Source organism: Oncorhynchus kisutch, linkage group LG19 (genome assembly GCF_002021735.2).
Source record: "Oncorhynchus kisutch isolate 150728-3 linkage group LG19, Okis_V2, whole genome shotgun sequence".
Classification (NCBI taxonomy): Eukaryota; Metazoa; Chordata; class Actinopteri; order Salmoniformes; family Salmonidae; genus Oncorhynchus; species Oncorhynchus kisutch.
The window spans coordinates 56,224,238-56,250,255 of NC_034192.2; the positions used below are offsets into that span (position 1 = coordinate 56,224,238).

A 26,018-nucleotide genomic window follows, 5' to 3' on the forward strand; every position below is an offset into this window, starting at 1 on the left:
GTTGGCTACTGGAGCGTTTCAATATCAGTTACAATGAATGTTGGCTACTGGAGCGTTTCAATATCAGTTACAATGAATGTTGGCTACTGGAGCGTTTCAATATCAGTTACAATGAATGTTGGCTACTGGAGCGTTTCAATATCAGTTACAATGAATGTTGGCTACTGGAGCGTTTCAATATCAGTTACAATGAATGTTGGCTACTGGAGCATTTCAATATCAGTTACAATGAATGTTGGCTACTGGAGCGTTTCAATATCAGTTACAATGAATGTTGGCTACTGGAGCGTTTCAATATCAGTTACAATGAATGTTGGCTACTGGAGCGTTTCAATATCAGTTACAATGAATGTTGGCTACTGGAGCGTTTCAATATCAGTTACAATGAATGTTGGCTACTGGAGCGTTTCAATATCAGTTACAATGAATGTTGGCTACTGGAGCGTTTCAATATCAGTTACAATGAATGTTGGCTACTGGAGCGTTTCAATATCAGTTACAATGAATGTTGGCTACTGGAGCGTTTCAATATCAGTTACAATGAATGTTGGCTACTGGAGCGTTTCAATATCAGTTACAATGAATGTTGGCTACTGGAGCATTTCAATATCAGTTACAATGAATGTTGGCTACTGGAGCGTTTCAATATCAGTTACAATGAATGTTGGCTACTGGAGCGTTTCAATATCAGTTACAATGAATGTTGGCTACTGGAGCGTTTCAATATCAGTTACAATGAATGTTGGCTACTGGAGCATTTTGGTATCAGTTACAATGAATGTTGGCTACTGGAGCGTTTCAATGTCAGTTACAATGAATGTTGGCTACTGGAGCGTTTCAATGTCAATTACAATGAATGTTGGCTACTGGAGCGTTTCAATGTCAGTTAGAATCTTTAGGCCCCAACTTTAAACACAATTTTATAACCTGTCCTTCATGTAAATACCTAATATGTTGATAATTATTTATGTCATTGTTTCTGTTGTCGTCATTGGTGTTGTTGGAATAGAGTTGATATTAAGTTAATTCCAAAAATATACTAATGCTGCAACAACAGCGAAGCATTGATGATGCTTTTGCAGTTTTGTTAGCCCTAGCTAGCGATCCTGGCAGGTTATCACTGCTGAGATTCATAACATTATCTATTAATCTGTGTGTCAAAATGTACGTTGAGTTGATGTAAAGTACAAAAACTGGCTGCAAAAGTTATCCTACAACTGCCTATTAGTTATGAAAATACAAGACTTCAAATCAAAATGTATTGGTCACGTACACATATTTAGCAGATCTTATTAAGGGTGTAGTGAAATGTTTGTGTTCCTAGTGTCATGACGTTGGCCTGGGGGGAGGTTTATGACAGTCATAAATACCTCTACCCCCCTTTTTCCTCTCTCTACCCTGCTGATGTGAATTTTGAAAACCCCTTAGTTAACATAGAGATTCTGGGAACATCAGAAGGTGGGGGGAAATTAACTATATTCTGGTAATCCGACCAATTGAACATATACGGTGGTACTTAATGAATATGATGTCAGTTCGGTTGTCATCTGGGACATTCTCATCAATGATAGGATGACATAAACTCTACAGTGGAAAGTCTACACATCAGAGTTATCGGATTCACATGGAATTGTGGTTCAATTTAAATGTTTGAATATAAAATTATTGGTGAAGAGATTAAATGTAATTTTACCTTCCAAATGAGAGATTTGGGTTTTCATAAGGTTAGGGCTCTGCTCAATCAGTGGCCCGCCCCTGTGAAGAGACATGGGTTATAAAACTTTTCAGACACACCCTTCTCGCTCCACTATATAAAGCCTTGACGACAATATAACCTCCTGTTCCGAGGATGTGAGGACGACGGTCCGATGTCAGAATGGTTCAGATAATAACTACAGAACGAAGCCAACATCAGCGTGAGATTTGGTTGCGAATGGTATAAACTTTGAACTCTTATTCACTGCAGAAGTGATACCTCCTAGCCGTTGAGTTAGCAACAGCAGCTGCAAATGAGGGTTAGGAAGGAACAGACAGAGTATCCCGTCTATCACACAACAACGTTACTACAACGTATCCAATTGACCAGCAGAGACATTCTTCAAAGGACAAAGGACTCGGTTTGGCAACACAGCCTTCCATCTACCACCAACCTACCGAAGCAGCTTTGAGTAAATATTTATTGCATTTTCCTCTTCCAAATGGGTGGTCATTTAGAATGCATAAAATACTGTATTTACGATAGCACAGTTTCTTCCTTTGTTCCTCAGTATTCCCGCTCTTTCACTCAAACCCAGCCCTTTTTCTTTTGTGTAACCAGCTGTCATATCTGTTCCGCCCGCTTGGGACATTTTACTTTATGACATAATTTGTGATCAAGGTATGATTAATTCTGTGTATATGTAATTCTGTGGGATTAGTTAGGTATTTAGTAAATAAATAATGAAACCCAATTTTGTATTGCTGATTCAACTTGTTAGCCAGGGTTCGTGAAGATAACCAAGAATCTACAACTTTCAGATGAGACTGAATTAAGGTGACGATTAATATTGATGTAAAATATTACTAGGTCTTTAAGAGTTTATTCGGAAGATAACAGCTCTATAAACACTCTTTCATGGTGCCCCGACTCTCTAGTTAATTACATTTACATGATTAGCTCAATCTGGTAATATTAATTACGGAGAAATTATTTTATAGAATAGCATGTCATATCACTTAATCCGGCATAGCCAAAGACACGACACTAGCACCAACAGTACAGTAGCATCTAACAATACACACATCCAAATGTTTGTTTTCCTAGCACCAACAGTACAGTAGCATCTAACAATACACACATCTAAAAGCTTAGTTTTGAAACATGGACAAGGTATCAGGAAAGATTGGATGGGAGTGAGAACTTGTTCCAATAAACTGGGCAGGTTCAGGGGTCACAGTATTCTAGCTGCTCATCATTGGCTCAAACCATACAGATAGATAGAGGACTCATCTTTGCATCAGTGCCATTATCGTGTCTGACAGCATCGGCCTCGCCATTGAGGAAATCTAAATGTTTATGTCGTGAATTTTCTTCTTCACGATTGGCTGATCCCTCCTGATGACCCGGCTGGACTTGACTCCAACAGGGTCATTCCGAAAGATCAGCCAATGATCAGCGCCACTGAAGATCACCTTCAGTGGCGCTGCCCATGCTAACACAGCCTTTTGGCCTCCTATCATTCTCTATGGCTCAAACTAAACATACCTGATCAAATTGCAGGGAGGACCGTGAGCAACGATATAAGGGTTCCATCCATTGTGTTCTGTTTATATGGTTCTGTTGGAGAAAGAAAAAAAGTCATACTACACGTGTCAAAACATGCAGGTGCAATCAAGACTTAGGATACGTCTGTATTATATGGTTCGACAGCTATTCCATTGGAACCTAACAAGTGATACTAAATGGAGTGTCCCGTAAAATACATAAAGAATCATTCTAAATGGAATGTCCCGTAAATACATAAAGAATCATTCTAAATGGAGTGTCCCGTAAATACATAAAGAATCATTCTAAATGGAGTGTCCCGTAAATACATAAAGAATCATTCTAAATGGAGTGTCCCGTAAATACATAAAGAATCATTCTAAATGGAGTGTCCCGTAAATACATAAAGAATCATTCTAAATGGAGTGTCCCGTAAATACATAAAGAGTAATTCTAAATGGAGTGTCCCGTAAATACATAAATAATAATACTAAATGCTCTGAGGCCAGGTTGCAACCGTCTTGCAGACCAGAGTGTGCTGGCTCGCAAAATGTGGGCTCGTTCCTCTGCCCAGACGTTGCTGCCTGGATAGGTATTCATCAGCTAACCTCATAATAGTTGCGTTCCCCTGCTCAGACGTTGTGTGCATCAACCAATGGTTGTGTGCTACGTCATTGACTGACAGATTGCTATGACGTATGATGTGGTTAGCAGATACGTAAAATACCTATCCAGGTATTTGTAAGATCTGTCTGGCGTCAGCAATGCCTGGGCTTAGGAACGTGCCCCACAGTTATAGCAATCTGTCAGTCGATGACACTAGAGATGGTCTTATTCAGATTTTTAGATCAGCGGAGGAGAATAAGTGGGCTTTCTGCCTCAAAAAGATATCGGAGTGAAATGTTTTATGTATGGATCTTCAAAGCAGAGTGCCTATCAAGGGGGTTATCTCTGGGGTGGCGCATGAAGTGGGTGCAGATGAAATACCTGAGGATGTAGGTGGAGTGGTTGGTGCACGTCGACTGACCCGCATTGGTAGATGGAGTGAAGAAACTCACTTCATCCATACTTTTCCTCTTTGATTAGGAGTCTCTCCCTTATGTTAAGTCGGCCCACATGAGATACCATGTAAGAGCCTTCATGCATAAACCCCTTCAGTGTCAAAGATTTTGTCATCTGGCAAGTAAATGCAGAAAGGAAGAGTATTGAATGCCAGCAGAGGTTATATGTTGCAATTGTGGTGGGGAACATGCACCCACATTCCTGGGTGAAGGGTGAAGGAGCCAGAGGTGGCCAGGGTGAAGGAGCCAGAGGTGGCCAGGGTGAAGGAGCCAGAGGTGGCCTGGGTGAAGGAGCCAGAGGTGGCCTGGGTGAAGGAGCCAGAGGTGGCCTGGGTGAAGGAGTCAGAGGTGGCCTGGGTGAAGGAGCCAGAGGTGGCCAGGGTGAAGGAGCCAGAGGTGGCCAGGGTGAAGGAGCCAGAGGTGGCCAGGGTGAAGGAGCCAGAGGTGGCCAGGGTGAAGGAGCCAGAGGTGGCCTGGGTGAAGGAGCCAGAGGTGGCCTGGGTGAAGGAGTCAGAGGTGGCCTGGGTGAAGGAGCCAGAGGTGGCCAGGGTGAAGGAGCCAGAGGTGGCCAGGGTGAAGGAGCCAGAGGTGGCCTGGGTGAAGGAGCCAGAGGTGGCCTGGGTGAAGGAGCCAGAGGTGGCCTGGGTGAAGGAGCCAGAGGTGGCCTGGGTGAAGGAGTCAGAGGTGGCCTGGGTGAAGGAGCCAGAGGTGGCCAGGGTGAAGGAGCCAGAGGTGGCCAGGGTGAAGGAGCCAGAGGTGGCCAGGGTGAAGGAGCCAGAGGTGGCCTGGGTGAAGGAGCCAGAGGTGGCCTGGGTGAAGGAGCCAGAGGTGGCCAGGGTGAAGGGCTAGCCAGCTTGTGTCCTATCTGGAGCCGGAGAGACGAGTGGAAAGAGTGAGTAGCGTTCAATATGCAATGGTAGTAGAGCCTGCACCAGTGAATATTTCTCGTCAACCTAGGGAGTTAAAAATGTGGACTTTGTATCATATTTGAGTTTTTATGAGTGATGTCTGTCTTTTCCCCCTTTCCTACTATGGATATATATATATTTCTTTTACCACCCGTACAGTAGGTGGCGGCATGCACCTCTTGACGCTTGTTTGCGGACCGCCATTATACATAAGAAAAAGAAGAGGATGACACAATCATTGGTTGATGTATGCAACGTCTGCGCAGTAGACGTCAGATCGAAGACAGTACATTATAAAGATAGGCAGAAACTGCTTCTCCAATAGAAATCCCCCATCACGCTTGTAGGCAATGTTATCTAGCTAAACTCATGCTCAGTAACATGCCATCTGCTTTCACTGTCAAACACGTTCTCGTTGTTAGTCGTCTCGCGCCACACTACGCATGTGCAAACCGTAGTTCGATATAAAAGTTTTTGACGAAAATGAAAACGTGTCAATTTGTCATTTTCACGAGATTGGGGTAATACCATGTTCAACTACTTAAGACATTTGCTCGAATCTCGGTTTTGCCTTTAGATTTTGAGAAAATTAACAAATAAGGAATAATTTGTCACTTCTCTCATACCCCAAACCATGACCTTCGCAAGCGTTCCAGGCAGTCTCGTGATGTTGCGGCTTTGGGTTTAGAAACTGGATAATGTAGCTAGCTTTTTCCAACAACGGTTTCAAAAGGCCAGTAATTTACAATACCTGGCTGAAAATTACGTTCTTGTTATTATAACCAATTTGTTTTTTAATTTATGTATGTAATTTAGTAAATGCAGCAGCTACCGCCTCAGTCTGGGACTAAAAGCGTCATCAATGGACGACTGCAAATTCATTAGGATTATAAATTCTTCTGACGAGGTGAGTTGAAACATTTCTAGCCTAATGTTACTGTAGATATCTAGCCAGTAGATCCTGACCCTACCATTACGCTTGTTTGCACAGCTGCACTGTGACTGGAACGAATTGCAAAAATCGCTGAAGTTGGAGACTTTTATCTCCCTCACCAACTTCAAACATCAGCTATCTGAGCAGCTAACCGATCGCTGCAGCTGTACATAGTCTATTGGTAAATAGCCCACCCTTTTCACCTACCTCATCCCCATACTGTTTTTATTTATTTACTTTTCTGCTCTTCTGCACACCAATATCTCTACCTGTACATGACCATCTGATCTTTTATCACTCCAGTGTTAATCTGCAAAATTGTAATTATTTGCCTACCTCCTCATGCCTTTTGCACACATTGTATATAGACCCCCCCCTTTGTTTTTTACTGTGTTATTGACTTGTTAATTGTTTACTCCATGTGTAACTCTTTGTTGTATGCTCACACTGCTATGCTTTATCTTGGCCAGGTCGCAGTTGCAAATGAGAACTTGTTCTCAACTAGCCTACCTGGTTAAATAAAGGTAAAAAAAAAAAAAAAACTGGGGTCGGAATAAAAGCCAATTTATGCTTGATCCTAAAATGTGAAATATGGTCTAGGCTTTTTATGGAGTGTGTGACGCAATTGCGGGGCATGCAGAGGCCAAATCAAGCTCCATACCACATTCCCTTGCACATCTCACATGTTATATCTTCTTCAATGAGTTAACGTTTGTTGGCATTGAATAAATATTGCATTACCGCACCAACTAGACTGGAGTATAACTCCCTTACTCTTTGCTTGAAAAAAAAAAAGGGTAGAAATCAACAAATACCCTACCATATAACCCAACACTAGTTAAAAACCCACCACCATATTCTACTGAATCTAGTTGTACCTCAGGCCAACAGCCTGAAAGGATGGGACACTACCACTCAACACACCCTGTAACTCTTCTGATGTCAAATCTTGTACACCCAAATACTTCTCTGCATATAATCCTCCTAAAGCATATATCACTCGTTGGCCTGTCCATCTGTACTGGTACTGAGCTACTACTCACAGCACTTCTCTCAGGATCCCTACCCCTTGACCCATCTTCCTATAATTTCTTCACTGCTTCCACATATGACAAGTTCTGCAGTACTCTAACCCTGGTACCCTCAACCTGCCTCACTCTCACCGGACATTTCTGATCCCCAGCCGTATGGGCACCCCTATAGATAATACATACCGCTTCTTTCCCCAATGCTACACATTCATTTTGTCTTATGCCCTTCTGCACACTTCTCACACCTAGGAACCTCCCTCCCACACTCTGCTGCCACATGCCCATAAGCTTGACGCATGTAACAAGGTAATGTATTTGGTACAAAAGCTAGTAAGGGATAACTGATACACTATGTACAAAGTATATGGACACTCCATCAAATTAGTGAATCCAGCTATTTCAGCCACACCCGTTGCTGACAGGTGTATAAAATCGATCAAACAGCAGTAGACTTTCAACATGGCACTGTCATAAGATGCCAGCTTTCCAACAAGTCAGTTCGTCAAATTTCTGCCCGGCTAGATCTGCTCCGGTCAACTGTAAAGTGCTGTTATTGTGAAGTGGAAACATCTAGGAGTAACAACGGCTCAGCTGCAAAGTGGTAGGCCACACAAGCTCACAGAATGGGACTGCCAAGTGCTGAAGAGCATAAAAATCATCTGTCATCGGTTGCAACACTCACTACCGAGTTCCAAACTGCCTCTGGAAGCAACATCAGCGCAATAACTGTTAGTCGAGAGCTTCATGAAATGGGTTTACATGGCTGAGTAGCCACACACGCATAAGATCATGCGCAATGCCAAGCGTCGGCTGGAGTGGTGTAAAGCTCACCGACATTGGACTCTGGAGCAGTGGAAATGCGTTCTCTGGAGTGATGAATCTCGCTTCACCATCTGGCAGTCCATAGGACGAATCTGGGTTTGGCGGATGGCAGGAGAACGCTACCTGCCCCAATGCATAGTGCCAACTGTAACGTTTGGTGGAGGAGGAATAATGGTCTGGGGCTGTTTTTCATGTTTCGGGCTAGGCCCCTTAGTTCCAGTGAAGGGAAATCTTAATGCTACAGCATACAATGACATTCTAGATGATTCTGTGCTTCCAACTTTGTGGAAACAGGTAGGCCCTTTTATTTTTTCAGCATGACAATGCCCCAGTGCACAAAGCAAGGTCAATAGAGAAATGATTTGTCGAGATCGGTGTGGATTGGCCAGCACAGAGCCCTGACCTTTACCTCATCAAACACCTGTGGGATGAATTGGAACGCTGACTGCGAGCCAGGCCTAATTGGACAACATCGGTGTCCAACCTCACTAATGCTCTTATGGTTGAAGAAAGCAAGTCCCTGCAGCAATGTTCCAACATTTAGTGGAAAGCCTTCCCAGAAGAGTGGAGGCTGATGTACCAGCAAGGGGGGGACCAACTCCATATTAATACCTATGATTTTGGAATGAGATGTTCGACGAGCAGGTGTCCACATACACTCAATGATCAAAAGTATGTTCTAAAGTCACTTTGTCGGGCAAAGACTCAACATCAAAACGCAAAAGAACAGACAACGACTCAGTTTCTCCGCTCACGCCACCCTGTCTGTGTCGCACAAAATAACGAGCATCACAAACACCGGATATATTTATCTTCAGTTGGTCCACTTTCACATTTACCGCTACGCCAGTAATCACTCGCCCTTTTCTTGAGAGCAAAAACAATTCACATCTCTTGTCCCCCGTAGTTTGATGCGGAGAACCTTCTCCCTCTCACCAACAAACACAAACAATTATCACAAGACCACTTGGGGTTACCTTCACCGATTCCACGGCACCTAATTCTGTTTTAACCCGCCCTGAAAACATAAAAAGATCAGCCAAAAGGCAAGGTTCCCCTTTTTCCAAAAATGTCACTCCTACCATCAGACTCATCCTGACCCTCGGTGCAAGCCTCTGGCTCTGATAACCACACCTACCACCTCCGATACTTCACCCTCATTCACTTCCATTTCTCCTCCTGTCTTCGATCTGGTGTACAGCTCACTCTGCTTACACGTTCTACTATTCTTCTTCAACAAACCATTTCCATTTGTAACCAATTCAAGCTCACCCTCTAACTCCCTCTTTCTCTTCAACCTCCTCTGCTCCCCCATTCCTCCACCGTAATTCAAGTAAATGTCTCCTTTATGATAATACTAAATTTCTCCTAACATGAATCTTTCCCTCTGAAGCGATGTCATTCCCTGCTTGCTCCAGCCCTCCCACTTCAGCTGTGACACAAGTGCAAATGACCACAATTTGTAACAATGTGTAGGGCTTCCATATAGCTCTGCGTTTTCATGATTTGTTGACAGTAGGTGGGGGCGGTATGTCTTGTGTAAACACAAACGCACTTCCTTTACAATAGCCCTGCTGTGCTCCGCTAAGCTCAAGAAGTATGAAAGCCATGACGTCTGCGGGAGGCTGCATCGCAGTAAATGCTGTACGGCCACTTCCCTGTCGGATTGACCAAATAAGAATCTGTTCTTAACTGACTTTCCTGGTTAAATAAAATTGAGGTATGTTGTTTCTGACCCATATCTCGCGCCGGCTCTGCAGTGTCTTAATAGTTCCTTCTCTCATTTCCGGGGTTGGGACATACACTACCGTTCAAAAGTTTGGGATAACTTAGAAATGTCCTTGTTTTTTGTTTTAGAAAAGCACTTTTTGTCAATTAAAATAACATCGAATTGATCAGAAATACAGTGTAGACATTGTTAATGTTGTAAATTACTATTGTAGCTGGAAACGTCTGCTTTAAAAATAAAAATGGAATGGAATATCTACGTTTATCAGCATCCATCACTCCTGTGTTCCAATTGCATGTCACATCAACAGTGAAGATGCTGGCCTTCCAGGCAGAGTTAAAAGCCATATCTCTGTCCAGTGTCTGTGTTATTTTGCCCATCTTAATCTTCTATTTTTATTGGCCAGTCTGAGATATGGCTTTTTCTTTGCAACTCTGCCTAGAAGGCCAGCATCCCGGAGTCGCCTCTTCACTGTTGACGTTGAGGCTGTTGTTTTGCATGTACTATTTAATGAAGCTGCCATTTGAGGACTTGTGAGGCATCTGTTTCTCAAACTAGACACTCTAATGTATTTGTCCTCTTGCTCAGATGTGCACTCCCACTCTTTCTATTCTGGTTAGAGACAGTTTGTGCTGTTCTGTGAAGGGAGTAGTACACAGCGTTGTACGAGCATCAGTTTCTTGGCAATTTCTCGCATGGAATAGCCTTCATTTTCAGAACAAGAATAGACTGAGTTTCAGAAGAAAGTTCTTTGTTTCTTGCCATTTTGAGCCTGTTATCGAACCCACAAATACTGATGCTCCAGATACTCAACTCGTCTAAAGAAGGCCAGTTTTATTGCTTTAATAATCAGGACAACAGTTTTCAGCTGTGCTAACGTAATTGCAAAAGGGTTTTCTAATGATCAATTAGCCTTTTAAAACGATATACTTGGATTAGCTAACACAACGTGCCATTGGAACACAGGAGTGATGGTTGCTGATAATGGGCCTCTGTACACCTATGTAGACATTCCATTAACAATCATCCATTTCCAGCTACAATAGTCATTCACAACATTAACAATTATCCTAGTGGTTAGAGAGTTGGACTAGTAACCGAAAGGTTGCAAGGTCGAATCCCTGAGCTGACATGGTAAACATGTGGTTTTGCCACTGAACAAGGCCATTAACCCACTGTTAGGCTGTCTTTGACAATAAGAATTTGTTCTTAACTGACTTGCCTAGTTAAACAAAGGTAAAATAAAAATTTCTGATCAATTTGATGTTATTTTAATGGACAAAAAAATGTGTATGGCGTATGGTATTTCCTCAATAGAAACGACGTGAGCAGAGATCAGCTTCTCATTAGCTAGCTAACGTTAGCTTTATTATATCTATATAACGTTAGGTGTACTGTTTTGAAATAACAGTCTATATATTTATTTGATTGTATACTTTATATACATAGTCTTAGCAAGCTCTTTGGCAGCAAGCTAAGCATTTTTAGCTAGCTAGCTTTGCAAATGTTAGCCTAGTTAGCTAGCTAGCATCAAGTGTTGGTGATAGAAAAATGGCCGTAGAAGCAACTCTAGCTTAGGTTAGAAGAAAGACTGACGTTTATTTTTTACTGGAGAATTACTTTTGAATTAATTTTGATGCACCCGTAGAACAAGGAGCTAGTTAGCAAAGATTTTTTAGATCTGTGCACTTGGTGTACCACATCTTCTATTAGCCATGAGAGATAATGCCATCATGGTTTGATAGGCCTGAGACCCCAGTGCAGCTCAATGTAAACAAGTGTAATGGTAGGGTGGGAATATTCTGGCTTGCATAGCATGGGCAAACCTAACACAAATGAAAGTTTATGTAGTTGCCATAATATTTGATGGGGATCGGACCACTCGTCCGGATAAACATTAACGTTAGATAACTTACCGATAACTAGCTAACAGTTAGCTAGCTGATATGCTCAGTGTCTGCTTGTGCCATTTGCACCATGATACACCCCTAGGATGCGCACACACCCCTAGGATGACAAGGATTTGAAGACATGTTTCTCAAAGATGGAATGGACTGTGAGAGATGTGAGAGTGCACTACAGAAACTTGAAGAGGAACCACCTGGCTATAGGTAAGTGTCCCCCCTGGACCTATATCATGGACATTTTAAATGTATCACTATTACTTGAAAGGTATTTAAATGTTTTAGATTAGGTGATTAGATACGTTAGCTAGCTGTGTGTCTTTACACGCCTTAGGAGTCATTGTCCATGTTCGAATACCCGTACATGCATTCTAAATAGTAGGCATTTTGGGATTATTAGTATTTTTTTATATATATAGTATGTGAAATTTTGAAAATGTAGTGTGATTTAAGTGCCAAGATCTCATACTCATTTTGGCTTTTCATCAGGTAGAATTCATTTCACACTATTGAGGAGACAATCGTCTTTCGAGATTCACATGTTTGACAACAGCTCATAATTGCTGATGGGTTGCGCTGTACAAAAATGAACGAATGTCTGGAATCAACATAATTTCGCGTTAGATTATACGTTTTCAGTAGAATTAGCCTAGTATGCTGATATTTTTGCTTACTGCATTAGTTTTCATTAAACGGTACATTCTAAATAGTATACAGTTTAAGGCAAGCCAGATTTCAGACACGGCGACTGTTGTAATGAGCAGTGTCTCTACTGTGTGTGCGAATGTGTCCCTCAGGGCTGAACTCCTCAGTACCTGCTTTTATGAGGAGAGGCAGATTTGAACTGGCGAACAATGCTCCGCTTCTCGCACCCAGAAACTTCAAGGAGGATGAGTGGACGCCTCGCGAGAGATGCTGGAGTTATGTAGTGAAAGCAGAGCAGAAAGAGATGACCGTCACAGTGAAAGAAGAAGGAAAAAGAAGCTTTCGGAATGAAAGGGGAGGCTCTGACAAGATTTAAAGAAGAGGAGGACGTTACGGTGAAAGAGGGGGAGGAAGAGATGACTGTCACAGTGAAAGAAGAGTAGGACGTTACGGTGAAAGAGGGGGAGGAAGAGATGACTGTCACAGTGAACGAGAGGGAGGAAGAGATGACTGTCACAGTGAACGAGAGGGAGGAAGAGATGACTGTCACAGTGAAAGAGGGGGGAGGAAGAGATGACTGTCACAGTGAAAGAGGAGATTGGAGATCTGATTAACACCAGGAGTAAGTATACCGTCTTAAAAATGGGCACAACTGCTGTTGAACGATGTTTGGTTTTAAAGGGGTTCTACTGAAGTTCTACACTTATATGTTCTATACTGTAGGGATTGTTAAAGCTACAAATATTAGATTGCTTCCAACATTAATGGAGCAAATACTCTCATTATATTTGTCTCTCTTTCTGTAGTGCTTTGTTCAGTCTCAATACTCAACATACCATGATAGCAAAAATGTTTTTTAAACGTGACTTGAAGCTCTACATTGATTTTTAAAATCTCAATGGTTTTAATGTACCACTAGGCTAGTAGACTGGTAGGACCTACTGTCCTGATCAGGTCAGGCTACAGGAGACCACAACCCTACAGATTATCTCTCAACCCCAACAGAGGAGGAGAGATCTAGGGGTCTGAAGATGTGGCGGGGGTTTATGACCCCTCACGCCCCTGGTCAATCTCAGGCCACAGACAAATTCCTTTGTCCTGTTACTATGGAGAACCAGCCTCAGAACATTAAACATGAAATAAAGGGACTTTGGAACAATGGTTTCCGTCAGCCACAATGGTGGTCATGACGATAGATGGAATATGAAAATGTATAACATTTTTGTTTTGTTATTAAAGGTTAATAGATGACGGTATTACGAAAACATTGTAACGTCAACAGTTTACCTAGTATATGTTTGATGTTTATACATTGTACGTTGTATGGAAAATATCCAAATCAAAGAGAATGTTTTTGGTAAAGATGAAATGTAAAGTTAGTTGTCTGAAATTGGATTTGAATAAAATCTAGACCATGACCATAACTTGGAACGCCCAGAGAATTGCCCTAAAGGCGGTTACGCCCACTTCTCACACAAGGGCATAAAACCTGTGAGTAAAGAATTTACAGGAGACTACGTGACCCAAGCTGCAGCCAAGGTCTAAAAAGTCAACAAACCCAGAACGCAACACAAGTTTGAAGACAAAGAAATCTTTTTCTACCCAAGCTACGGATGAGTAGCTGTGTCTAAGCGGGTGAATTCAAGCCGGACCCCCTAGCATCCAATCCCAGCGTATCGTGGTATCTAAACGGTTTCATTCCTATGCTGTGAGCTCTGATCTTCAGAGCTGTCTGTCTTCAGAAGACCCCTTCCAGAGTAACGGTGAGGGAAGACTCCTAAGCCAAAAGGACACTGACATTGTGAGGACGACCGGAAAGGTGCGCCGGAGAAGTGCGTCATCGAGCAGCCTGAACGGTCCACGCAGAGAATCCTCTGAGATCTTCCCCACGTAATTACATCATTATATTCTGACCCATAAGAGTGGCAGTTTGGGGCAAGGCTAGGGTTAGAATAGCATAGCTGACAAATTCACCCAAATGTATTTTTCTCTCGTGTACTTTCTTTTTCCTCTCTCCCTTTGAAATCCCCATTGTGTGTAACACGCGCCATAGTGTGTTGGCCCGTTATACTAAGTTCTAATCAATAGCCTATAATGTGTTTTGTCTATGTGTATCTTTTATCATCATTTTAGCTTTCTAGTAAATAAATATTCAACTAAGATTGGTGTGGTACGAACTCATTGGTGAGACCCGGGTCCTTGCAGATTCACGGACTATATGACGTTCAGAACGAGATTCAGTTAATCACGCAATTAGAAACTTTTAATCATTCAATGAACAACAGTCGTCACATTAACTAATACAACGTCATGACACTACCCTGATACCACTAGACTGGTAGGACCTACCCAATGATAAAAGTTGTAAAAATAATGGGAAAAGTCCAAATAAAACATAATAAAAGGTACATTTGAATGACACTAAGTGGCAGTGTTTTTACAACTAATGCCCAGGTTTGCCTGAGGCTGATGCCGTGCAGGGGTTTGTACACATGCATAAACACACACTCATTCAAATAAACACATACAAGAACACACACATACATGTAATGGTGCCAGACATGCACACAAACATATACAGTTGGCATTGCTGTTAAGATTTTGGTTGGGCAAAACTAATCATGGCGGTGTTTGCCTTAGTAATCTCACTAGGATAAAGACCTCCTCCATTCCTGTCATTATTTAAAGAGATCATGATACCTCACATCTCAAAATAGGGATACTTAATGTTAGATCCCTTTCTTCAAAGGCAACTATAGTCAATGAACTAATCACTGATCATAATCTTGATGTGATTGGCCGGACTGAAACATGTTTAAGCCTGATGAATTTACTGTGTTAAATGAGGCCTCACCTCCTGGCTACACTATTGACCATATCCCCCGTGCATCCCGCAAAGGCGGAGGTGTTGCTAACATTTACGATAGCAAATTTCAATTTACAAAAAATAAATTATGTTTTCGTCTTTTGAGCTTCTAGTCATGAAATCTATGCAGCCTACTCAATCACTTTTTATAGCTACTGTTTACAGGCCTCCTGGGCCATATACAGCGTTCCTCATTGAGTTCCCTGAATTCCTGTCGTACCTTGTAGTCATAGCAGATAATATTCTAATCTTTGGTGACTTTAATATTCACATGGAAAAGTCCACAGACCCACTCCAAAAGTCTTTCCGAGCCATCATCGACTCAGTGGGTTTTGTCCAACATGTCTCTGGACCTACTCACTGTCACAGTCATACTCTGGACCTAGTTTTGTCCCATGGAATAAATGTTTTTCCTCATAATCCTGGACTATCGGACCACCATTTTATTACGTTTGCAATTGCAACAAATAATCTGCTCAGACCCCAACCAAGGAACATCAAAAGTCGTGCTATAAATTCACAGACAACACAAAGATTCCTTGATGTCCTTCCAGACTCCCTCTGTCTACCCAAGGACGCCAGAGTACAAAAATCAGTTAACCACCTAACTGAGGAACTCAATTTAACCTTGCGCAATACCCTAGATGCAGTTGCACCCCTAAAAACTAAAAACATTTTGGAAAAAATTGGAAAGGAAATGGCGCCACACCAAACTTCCAACTAGCTTGGAAAGACAGTACCGTGCAGTATCGAAGAGCACTTACTGCTGCTCGATCATCCTATTTTTCCAACTTAATTGAGGAAAATAAGAACAATCCGAAATTCCTTTTTGATACTGTCGCACAGCTAACTAAAAAGCAGCATTCCCCAAGAGAGGATGGCTTTCACTTCAGCAGTAATAAATTCATGAACTTCTTTGAGGAAAAGATCATGATTATTAGAAAGCAAATTACGGACTCCTCTTTAAATCTGCATATTCCTTCAAAGCTCAGTTGTCCTGAGTCTGCACAACTCTGCCAGGACCTAGGACCAAGAGAGACACTCAAGTGTTTTAGTACTATATCTCTTGACACATTGATGAAAATAATCATGGCCTCTAAACCTTCAAGCTGCATACTGGACCCTATTCCAACTAAACTACTGAAAGAGCTGCTTCCTGTGCTTGGCCTTCGTATGTTGAACACAATGAGGAAAATAATCATGTACAACCAACTAAACTACTGAAAGAGCTGCTTTCTGTGCTTGGCCCTCCTATGTTGGACATACTAAATGGCAATCTATCCACCGGATGTGTACCAAACTCACTAAAAGTGGCAGTAATAAAGCCTCTCTTGAAAAAGCCAAACCTTGACCTAGAAAATATTTGTAAAAACTATCAGCCTATATCGAATCTCTCATTACTCTCAAAATATTTAGAAAAAGCTGTTGCGCAGCAACTCACTGCCTTCCTGAAGACAAACAATGTATACGAAATGCTTCAGTCTGGTTTTAGACCCCATAATAGCACTGAGACTGCACTTGTGAAGGTGGTAAATGACCTTTTAATGGCATCAGACCGAGGCTCTGCATCTGTCCTCGTGCTCCTAGACCTTAGTGCTGCTTTTGATACCATCGATCACCACATTCTTTTGGAGAGATTGAAAACCCTAATTGGTCTACACGGACAAGTTCTGGCCTGGTTTAGATCTTATCTGTCGGAAAGATATCAGTTTGTCTCTGTGAATAGTTTGTCCTCTGACAAATCAACTGTAAATGTTGGTGTTCCTCAAGGTTCCGTTTTAGGACCACTATTGTTTTCACTATATATTTTACCTCTTGGGGGATGTCATTCGAAAACATAATGTTAACTTTCACTGCTATGCGGATGACACACAGCTGTACATTTCAATGAAACATGGTGAAGCCCCCAAATTGCCCTCGCAAGAAGCATGTGTTTCAGACATAAGGAAGTGGATGGCTGCAAACTTTCTACTTTTAAACTCGGACAAAACAGAGATGCTTGTTCTAGGTCCCAAGAAACAGAGATCTTCTGTTGAATCTGACAATCTTAATGGTTGTACAGTCATCTCAAATAAAACTGTGAAGGACCTCGGCGTTACTCTGGACCCTGATCTCTCTTTTGAAGAACATATCAAGACTGTTTCAAGGACAGCTTTTTTCCATCTACGTAACATTGCAAAAATCTGAAACTTTCTCTTTCTCTCTCTCCCACTCTGGTGTTTTACATTTGAACATGTTCTGTTTATCTTTCTCTCTCCCAGACTGTGAGGACTGCAAGTCTTTCTTCATGGAGCAGTACAGGTGCATCAAAGCTGGGACTGGGAGACTGAAAAACAGCTTCTATCTCAAGGCCATCAGACTGTTAAATAGCCATCAATAGCACATAGAGGCTGCTGCATATATACATAGACTTGAAATCACTGGACACTTTAATAAATTTAACAAATATATTACTCATCTCAAATGTATACACTGTATTCTATTCTACTGTATCTTAGTCTATGCTGCTCTGACACTGCTCGTCCATATATTTATACATTAATTCATCATTCCTTTACTTAGATTTGTGTGTATTGGGTATATGTTATGGAATTGATAGATATTACTTGTTAGATACTACTGCACTGCCAGAGCTAGAAACACAAGCATTTCGCTACACCTGCAATAACATCCGCTTAACACGTGTATGTGATCAATAAAATGTGATTTGATTTGGAATTCCTTCAACCCCCACGGCTTGGTTTTTGCTTTGACATGAACCGTCAACTGTGAAACCTTTTATATAGACAGGTGAGTGTCTTTCCTATTCATATCCGATCAATTGAATTTACCACAGGTGGACTCCAATCAAGTTGTAGAAAGATCTCAAGGATGATCAATGGAAACCGGATGCACACGAGCTCAATTTCGAGTCTCATAGAAAAAGGGTCTGAATACTTATGTAAATAAGGTATTTCTATATGTCATTATGGGTGCTGAGAAAAACAACTAAATGTCATCCATTTGACATTAACACTGTAATGTAACAATGTGGAAAAAGTCAAGGGGTCTGAATACTTTCCGAAGGCACTTTATATCAGTGAATATTGATATACAATATACAGCAGAAACAACTCATATTATGCATCATTTTAGAAAATGCCACCAAACGGCATCGGAGTTAAGAGGTTACTGCTACATGAAATAAGTTATCACACGCAGCTCTTTAAGTCAGTTTGATAGCGGGAAAATGCGAATATTGTCTTGAATGTGATTTTGTTTAAATATTTGATTAAAAATCTGATGATAATTTAATGGAAGCCTAGCTAATGACAAATTTATCATTGCGTTTAAACAATGTTTTCTGTTGTGTATTATCATGTCCTGAGATGTCCCTGTGCAGGTCACATAGTCAGGATAATATCTATATTGTAAATGTATTTGTTGTGATTTCCCTTCTCTTAATTTCTCTCTCTCTCTCTCTCACCCACCCACCCACTCTCTCTCTCACCCACCCACCCACCCACTCACTCACTCACTCACTCACACACACACACACACACACACACACACACACACACACACACACACACACACACACACACACACACACACACACACACACAGACACAGAGATGTGAACATTGAGTCTTTCCAGATCTTCTCGTGCTCTGGCTGTCCGTTCTCCTTCACCTCTCAGATCTTCTCGTGCTCTGGCTGTCCGTTCTCCTTCACCTCTCAGATCTTCCTCCTCAAGCACATAAAGAGATGTCACCATGATGAGTATGTCAGACTGTTGAGGAGTGGAGAGATCAGATCAGAGAATCTCATGTCCTCCAGCAGCTCACAACACCATGGAACCACCACAGCTTTATTCAACCCAGCTCCCACCAGGAAACAGAGAGAGACGGACAAGCCACGACCACACTGTTCTCAGTGTGGGGAGAGCTTCACAACAGGGAGAATCTCATCAGACACCAGCCCATTCACACAGGAGAGAAGCCTTCCACTGCTCCCAGTGTGGGAAGTTTCAGGGAGTCAGGAAATTTAAAGATACATGAGCGCATTCACACAGGACAGAAGCCTTCCACTGTTCCCAGTGTGGGAAGAGCTTCAGGAAGTCAGGAAATTTCAAGATATGTGGGAAGAGCTGTGGGAAGTGTGGGAAGAGCTTTGGTTTCATAGACGTTCTAACGGCACACCCAGCGCACTCACACAGGAGAGAAACCGTTCCACTGCTCCCAGTGTGGGAAGAGTTTCAATACAGGGACTGATTACAATAGACAAGTTCACTCACACAGGAGAGAAGCCGTTCCACTGCTCCCAGTGTGGGAAGCATTTCAGGAAGTCGGGAAAGTTACAAATAAACTAGCGCATTCACACAGGAGAGAAGCCATTCCACTGCTCCCAGTGTCGGAAGACTTTCATTCTAAATCTAAAGACGCACCAGTGTTCTTAAAAAGTAAAGAAGATGTAACTTGTAATTAGAATGGTAATGTGACAATGAGATTCAGTAACTTTATATTCTATCAAGAAACATGACTGAAGTATTTTGTACATAGATACCAGGTTTGGGATTAGTTCAGGAAGTACAATTTAAATTCCAATGTTTTTCAATCATTGAAATGTGGACTTGACATGGAATTGACCCCAACTCTGATAGATAATGTTGAATTATTCTGATATGATATTCAGGGAACTCACATTTAAATATAGTAAATTACGCATGTGTATATTAACTGTGAATATTTAACTAATCTTCATGAACTGAAATGTATACCCCCTCAAATCATAAACATGGCAAGATTTAAATCTGTTTTTGATATCATAATAAAATACACATCTCCTCTCCTTTGTTGCTCATCTTGTCAGATATGAGCAACTCACACCCAGAGAAGGATTCACTCATCTTCATCATTCTATGTATTCATTGTTGATGGTCTGACTCCAAGTAGGGAGTTGTTCTGAGGCCAGTTTATTTTCTCTCCAGGGGCCTCATTTATAACCTTTGTGTAAATGTAACACTAAATAGCTACATGTGCCATTTCTAAAAAGACTGCACGCACAAAAATATAGATTTTTAAACTTGATGCACCTCAGAAATGTGCATGTTTCCCATTATAAACCAGACCTGCTGTAAAACTATGTGTGGGAAAAGGGCATTAAGACTCCGCCTGAAAAACGCCCATCGGGCACCTTTTATGGTGACAATAATGCCCTTATTTGCTGTGTACTTTGGAAGTATTAGAATTAGGCCAAGACCACATGTAAACGAAATAGCAATGTACTATCAACTTGATGAAATGTCTTTGGAGGTGTTGGCAGAATGTTTTCCTTTACAGTGACATTTGCTGTATCTGACCATTTCTGAAAGACGAAAACAATTACAAACTATTGTGGACATATAAACAGATCGTTTGAATTCAATAATCTAAATATACTGTACTGCCGGCAAATTTTTTATAAAAACTACAGTACACACAAAAGATCAATTCTACTGTAACTTATAAACTGGGCTCTCTGTCGGATGTATGTAATTTATTGAAACTATAATAGCCTAACTAACAGGCCCAAGTAAATTAGATGTTTGGGGTAATTTGTTGTATGGCTACTTCGGGAATATCAACTCATCATGGCCAGAAAAAGTGAGGAATTTATTCTGCAATGATTATGGTATATGTATTATGTACACTATAGCGTTCAACAGTTTGGGGTCACTTAGAAATGTACTTGTTTTTGATAGACAATTGCTAAATAGTTTTTCTATTTAAATAACATCAAATTGATCAGAAATACAGTGTAGACATTAATGTTGTGAATTACTATTGTAGCTGGAAACGGTGGATTTTTAATGGAATATCTACATAGGTGTACAGAGGCCCATTATCAGCAACCATCACTCCTGTGTTCCAATGGCACGTTGTGTTAGCTAATCCAAGTTTATAATTTTAAAAGGCTAATTGATCATTAGAAAACCCTTTTGCAATTATGTCAGCACAGCTGAAAATGGTTGTTCTGATTAAAGAAGCAATAAAACTGGCCTTCTTTAGACTATGTGACGTAGAAGTCCGTCACTGGCCGCGGGCAGCATTTGGTTCTTATATATACACATATTCATCACTCCTCCCTGCGCCATTATACCATAAGTTAACAATGTGGGTCGACACACAATTTTACTTCTGTCTTGGTGCATGCATTCCACACTTGTCAATGTTCATATTTGAGAGATACAATAATTATTATACTTATCAATGTTGTGGATGAGCGCATTGTTTGTTTGTTCTGTTCCTCTCTCTCCATCTCTGTAGCTTCTGGGTATGCTGGAAAAGGACCCGAGCTAAGGGAATTGGGTTGGCTTTATAGTGCCTGTCCCAAATGGCTCATTAATGCATATGGGCATATTGAAAGATATTATCAGTAGTGATGTAATGTTGTAAATGTTATGTTGTGATATTGTTTAAAACCGTGTTGCAATGTATATCCTTTAGTATGTTTAGTTCATGGAAAATGTAGGTTTGTATTGTTAATTGATTAATTAATTAGGGTTAATTGTTCTGAGGGGAGGGGCTAGCCCTACAAAAGGAGCCTCTCTCCAGTCTCTAAGGGGGATTTTTTGGATTGAGCTGTGGATGGGGCAGCATTGTTGTTAAGCTGTCCCATAAGGTAGACGTTGATGGCAGTACTGTTGTTTTCTGTTCCGGAATCACTTGTAAATAAACACCTTTGCACAGAAGAACTTTTGCGGTTCCGCCATTTTTTTATTTTTATAGAGGTTAGGATATCCAGTTTAGCCATCTGGCCTACTCTACGTGACATATGTTGGGAAGTGGTGGGATGGCGTACCGCAAATCAGTGAATTCCAACAAGAGAGGTAAAGGAATGCGTACAGGATTGCGTTCTCAGCAACAGCATCAACTGTCAGAAAAGGTACCTGAAGTTGAACCGGGGTGGAATACCATGGAATCGTCTGGTGAAGAAGAGGTCAAGTATGAGAAACTAGGAGCCCGACCGCGGGGCCAAAGTCAACCAGAACTGGGTGAGCTGCTGACTGAAGGAGCAGTTGGGGGACCAGAACCACACCCAACCATGGTAACCCTTTTTCAGCAACTTCTCACCTGCCTTGAGAGGAGGGACGAAGACCTCAAGCAGGAGTTACGTGGCCTACGCCAATCTATCCTCACAGCTCCCCACCAGGCGGAACTCGTCTGGATCTGGAGCATCAGCATTTGTGGGTTCGATTACAGACTTGAAATGGCCAGAAAAAAAACTTTCTTCTGAAACTCATCAGTCTATTCTTGTTCTGAGAAATGAAGGGTATTCCATGCAAGAAACTGCCAAGAAACTCCCTTCACAAACTGTCTCTAACCAGAATAGAAAGAGGGGTGGGAGGCCCCTGTGCACAACTGAGCAAGAGGACAAGTACATTAGAGTGTCTAGTTTGAGAAACAGGCACGTCATAAGTCCTCAACTGGCAGCTTCATGAAATAGTACCCGTAAAACACCAGTCTAAACGTCAACAGTGAAGAGGCCACTCCGGGATGCTGGCCTACTAGGCAGAGTTCCTCTGTCCAGTGTCTGTGTTCTTTTACCCATGTTAATATAAAATTTTTATTGGCCAGTCTGACATGTCTTTTTCTTTGCAACTCTGCCTAGAAGGCCAGCATCCCTTAGTCAAATTAGAAGTTTTAGCTTCAATGTCCAAATAAATACGTAGGGGGAGTGTATACCAAATATACTGAACAACAATATAAACTCAACATGAGACAATTTAAACGGTTTTACTGATTTACAATTCATATAAGGAAATCGGTCAATTGAAATAAATAAATTAGGCCAAATATATGGATTTCACATGACTGGGCAGTGGCCCGATCTCGGAGGGCATAGGCCCACCCACTGAGGAATTAGTTTTTCCCGGACAGTTTCATCAGCTGTCCGGGTGGCTGGTCTCAGACGATCCTGCAGGTGAAGAAGCCGGATGTGGAGGTCCTGGGCTGCGTGGTTACACGTGGTCTGCGGTTGTGAGGCCCGGTTGGACGCACTGACAAATTCTCTAAAACAACATTGGAGGCGGCTTATGGTAGAGAAATTAACATTAAATTCTCTGGCAACTGCTCTGGTGGACATTCCTGCAGTCAGCATGCCAATTGCACTCTCTATCAAAACTTGAGACATCTGTTGCATCGTGTTGTGTGACAAAACTGCACATTTTAGAGTGGCCTTTTATTGTCCCTAGCACAAGATGCACCTGTGTAATGATCATGCTGTTTAATCAGCTTCTTGATATGCCACGCCTGTCAGGTGGATGCACTATCTTGGCAAAGGAGAAATGCTCACTAACAGGGATGTAAACAAATTTGTGCAAAATCTGAGAGAAATAAGCCTTTTCAGCATATGGAATATTTATTGGATCTTTTACTTCAGCTCATGAAACATGAGACCAACACTTTAAACGTTGCGTTTATATTTTTGTTCAGTATAATAGCATATAGATAAATTAACGTGTACTGTATGTAAACTAGGTAGTAATTGAAGGTCAGGTTATCCTTGCTTGTCAGTTCCATCTCTAGTGAACAACACCATATTCTCGGTTAATGGACCAATCATATGCTACACCAGGAAAACAATCAACTGTATTGAGGGATTGTTAATATTTAAGTGTTGGTTATTCAGGCTAAGCCTTGTTTAATCTTAATCTAAATGAATTCCTAATCTAAGTACATGTTTTGCTGCACCAATATATCCCAGATGTGTTGGGAAGGTTCATAGACCAGCAGGCAGGACTAATAGGAGTTTAGCCTCTTGTCTGAGAACGTAATGACCTGTAACGGTTTGGAGCTGGACACATGCACGCAGGGTGGAGCGTGGGGAGGGTGTTAGACCGTTCACCTTGAGAAATAGGCCTAATGGAGAATACTGACAGCAATGGGAAAAACAATCTACATTTAAAAGAAGAAATAGGGAACAAATTGTCTGTTTTAATGACTGACTGTAATGTCCTCATAAATGGCTACATATCAAATATCAACCTAATCCCTTTACATGAAATATGGTGCCATATGGGACACAGTCAATATGTTATTGTAGCTCTAATCATAAAGCCTAGAAAAGGACACACGACCACACTCTGGCCCTTCTGTTAAACAGGACATCAGTTCCTTCACTTTCTAACACCACTCGGTTCAAGTAATAACGATTCTGTTTTAATGATTTAATGTGTCTGTTTGTTCGTTATAGTCAGAGAGAGAGCAAGAGAGAGATGAGACGTAGGGTGAGAAAGAAGGAGAGAGAGACAGGGAGAGATGAAAGACTGAAAGAAAGAGACGTATGGAGAGAGATGGTTGCACAAACATGACAGGGAATTCAGCTTACTGCAGTGGCCTGCCCAGTCACCAGATCTCAATTTAATTGAACATCTGTGGGATGAGATGGAACAAGCTTTTCAGAGCCGAGATCCACTACCAGCCAACTTGACACAACTGTGGGAATCATTGGAGTCAACATGGACCAGGATCCGTGTGGACCGCTTTCAACACCTTGTAGAGTCCAAGTTGAGGCTGTTCTGAGGGCAAAAGGGGTTGCTACTCAATATTAGGAAGGTGTCCTTAATGTTTTGTACACACAGTATACATTCAAAATGTATTCAGACCCCTTAACTTTTTCCACATTTTGTTACGTTACAGCCTTATTCTAAAAAAAAATGTTTTATTATCTCATCAATCTACACAATACCCCATAATGACATCACAATACCCCATAATGACATCACAATACCCCATAATGACATCACAATACCCCATAAAGACAAATCCAAAATTTAAAAAAAAAATATATATATATATATAAACTCAAATATTACATTTATATAAGTATTCAGACCCTTTACTCAGTACTTGGTTGAAGCACCTTTGGCAGTGATTACAGCCTCAAGTCTTATTGGGTACGAGCGCTACAAGATTGGCACACCTGTATTTGGGGAGTTTCTCCCATTCTCATAGCTTGATTTTTGCTCTGACATGCACTGTCAACTGTGGGACCTTATATAGACAGGTGTTTGCCTTTCCTATCATGTCCAATCAATTGAATTGAATTGATTGTGCTCAGTCTCAGAGAATCCCATCATATCACTCTACATCCTAGTTAGGACTGTCAGGATTATCATCATATCACAACATCCTAGCTAGGACTGTCAGGATTATCATCATATCACTACATCCTAGTTAGGACTGTCAGGACTAAGGTATCAATCACTCTAGACCTCTGAGGAAGAATGATGACTTGCAGACATTCACACACAGTTGAAGGTGATTGGAAATGCAAGGCCCGCCTGTCAATAGCAAAAAGGCTTTTTAATTAAGAGTCTGATAGAACATGATATTAATCTGAGCGTGAGGCTCCCAGCAGGTGGGATCAGTATGGAAGACAACAGGCCCCTGTTTACAGGAAGAACAATGGGGCTGGTTTTAAAGAGAACACATGTAGATGGATCAGATTGGTGTAAACATTAGTCACCATGGAGGTTAGAAGGGGTGATGTGTACTGTAACCATTGAGGTTAGGAGAGGTGGTGTGTACTGTAACCATAGAGATTAGGAGGGGTGGTGTGTACTGTAACCATAGAGATTAGGAGAGGTGGTGTGTACTGTAACCATAGAGATTAGAAGAGGTGGTGTGTACTGTAACCATGGAGCTAAGGAGAGGTGGTGTGTACTGTAACCATAGAGATTAGGAGAGGTGGTGTGTACTGTAACCATAGAGATTAGGAGAGGTGGTGTGTACTGTAACCATAGAGATTAGAAGAGGTGGTGTGTACTGTAACCATGGAGCTAAGGAGAGGTGGTGTGTACTGTAACCAATGAGCTAAGGAGAGGGTGTGTACTGTAACCATGGAACTAA

At 41.5% G+C, this 26,018-nt stretch overlaps 1 protein-coding gene and 1 long non-coding RNA gene across 3 annotated transcripts in view; one reads left to right on the plus strand and one right to left on the minus strand.

The window, feature by feature from the left end:
• Window positions 1–18,915, minus strand: part of si:ch211-153b23.7 (uncharacterized) — a 32,980-nt gene extending 14,065 nt beyond the window's left edge. Inside the window, exons 1-2 of the mRNA XM_031797175.1 lie at window positions 18,817–18,915; window positions 3,245–3,316 (exon numbers count right to left, since the gene is read on the minus strand). The gene's annotated coding sequence lies outside the window, so the exon portion shown is untranslated. The remainder of the gene's footprint in view (window positions 1–3,244; window positions 3,317–18,816) is intronic.
• On the plus strand, window positions 5,586–17,526 carry LOC109882157 (uncharacterized). 2 transcript variants are annotated; one of them, XR_004204164.1, is made up of 4 exons: window positions 5,586–6,120; window positions 11,722–11,840; window positions 12,431–12,900; window positions 17,406–17,526. It is a non-coding gene; the product is annotated as an uncharacterized LOC109882157 (long non-coding RNA). The 2 variants fall into 2 exon arrangements; XR_002253962.2 differs by lacking the exon at window positions 17,406–17,526 and having other exon boundaries at window positions 5,591–6,120; window positions 12,431–14,641.
• Window positions 18,916–26,018: the final 7,103 nt, after the last annotated feature.